The following is a 2,328-nucleotide window of genomic DNA, read 5'->3' as shown; positions in this document are numbered from 1 at the left end:
AACCAAAGTAACGAAAGGTAATTTTAGACCATAGTAAAAAAAAAAAATAGTGCGTAAATTTGTACTCTTTTTTTTTGAAATATTTTGATACGTAAAATTTACCCTTTTCACATTGAACCTCCCTTAGTGACAAGGATAAATACCCAAAAATTTCATAATTAGCAAGTATATAAACAAGTATAATATATAGTATCGAGGAGTAAATTGAGCAATTTCGAATAGTAGATATGGAAATTAAATATGGACCTTAATTTTCGAAGTGAAAAAAATAACATCAAAAGGTTATTCTCCACTTGATGCCAAATTAAAAAGGATATTGACATATAGACAAAAGCAATAATAGACTTTGATTGACAATTAATAGACCTTCTCGAATGGCCTTATTAAATATTAGTATCTCGTAGAATTGTCTATGTTGGATTAGTTATTGCACAACAATTTCCCATTGGCTAGAAGTTTGACGAATTTCTCTCACAAAGAGCTCACTAATCTTGAATTTCAACTAATACTATTTGGGATTTTGTATAGATATGAGATCTGAGTTTGATTCAAACTCAAAAATTAATTTACGAGGGGAGAATTGTTCAAGTTCATATAAGCAAATTATCAGTCAATTTTCAAATAACGTGAAACTCTAACTCACTCCGACAACCCCTTCAGCTCAAACACAACAAAAGCATAGACCGATCTAGCTCTAATACCATGTAAAAATATTTGTGGATAAATATATTTTACATCTACTTGTTCAAATCAACTTAAATTCTTATTATTTTAATAGACATGTTGTGAAAATGACTAAAGTTGAGTTTCAAAGTCTTGAACAACATTCATGCATGTGTCTATTTTATATAGAGATAAGCATTCAGTCACTTTCGAATTATGGTCAAAGTTGCTAAAACACACTCCAACTTTACTAGGTCACTATTATCCCTGAACTCAATTTTAGCATATTTTTATCACCCTTTTGTGCTGACGTAGCACCTTTCTTACATAAAAATGAGGCTCACATCGAAGGTGTCACGTCAACTAAAAAGGTATCCCATCAGCTAGGGGGAGGGGGGGTTAATAGGATCCCGTAAAATTAGAATGAGAATAATAGATGCTTTACTCTTCTATATATAAACCCCTAATTTGATGTAAATTTGTTTTGATGTCCTACACTTTTTTCCTTTCTAGAATATAGTATGGGGGGGGGGAGATTCTATGTAATGTACTCTTCTTTTTCATGCCCTTGACAAGTAGTCTTATAAACTCTATTTGTCATAAGGGTACAACTATAAGAAACTACCATTGTTTTCATGTCTCATTGTTTCACTATATGGAACATGAATTTATAATGATTCCTTTTCTTCTTCTTAAAGCATCAATAACAAATTATATGTGGAGATTGAAGGCTCACTCACAACAACGTGTAAAAGGTGAACATCTTCTTTACCCTCTCCAACATGTTTAGGTGAAAATATAATGTCTTTTTATTGAGATGCGGATTCAGAATTTAGAGTTAGTGGGTAAAAATATGTGTTTTCAAAAGGAAAAATTACGTGACATGAAAAATATCCATGCATAATTATATGTTGTAGGTAATGTTTAAATTAATTACCATTTGCAGCTTAGGTTTAGATTAAAAAGCTAAATATATGCTTCTTCTATACTTGTATATTTAATACAAATCTCTAATTTCGGGGCTCATATATGTTTATATATATTTGAATGCAAAGCGAATTTTGAAGCTCATATACAAATCTCTGATTTGTATTTGTATATTTTAAGCGAATTTCAGGGAATCATATACGTTTTCAACCTAAAATAGCTACTAAACTGTAGATACGTACTAAAATTACACAAGCATTAGCTATGATGCCTTATTTATTACCTAAGTGTTAGCTATTTCCGAAATTTTGTCTTTTTATTACATGTGGCATATTAAATGTTTTTGGCATAAGTTAATGATACAAGACAAGATAGGAAAAACGAAAACACGAGAAAACAAAGGAAACGAGATAATAAAGTAAAGGATATATAGATTGACACAAAATGATAAAGAGAGGACAGCCTAAGGGTATATTAAATCCGAAGACCTTCCTTTCAAAATATCACAAGCACCAGCCCCCTAAGAGGACCTCACGAGATGGACCCGAGCAACCCCGCATTTCACACAATCAATGAAACTCCCAACAAGTTTCCATTAAAACACTCTCAAGTGTATTCAAAACATCATCATTCATTCACCAAGTACAAATGAAGGAAAACCAAGCTATTTATAGTCATGGGCTACTTATTACAAGATGGGCCCAAAAATGACCCTAAATGCTATTGGGCCCAAAAGTG

The sequence above is a fragment of the Capsicum annuum genome, chromosome 3 (genome assembly GCF_002878395.1).
Source record: "Capsicum annuum cultivar UCD-10X-F1 chromosome 3, UCD10Xv1.1, whole genome shotgun sequence".
NCBI lineage: Eukaryota > Viridiplantae > Streptophyta > Magnoliopsida > Solanales > Solanaceae > Capsicum > Capsicum annuum.
The sequence above is the reverse complement of the archived record's forward strand: the minus strand, read 5'-3'. Positions refer to the sequence as shown.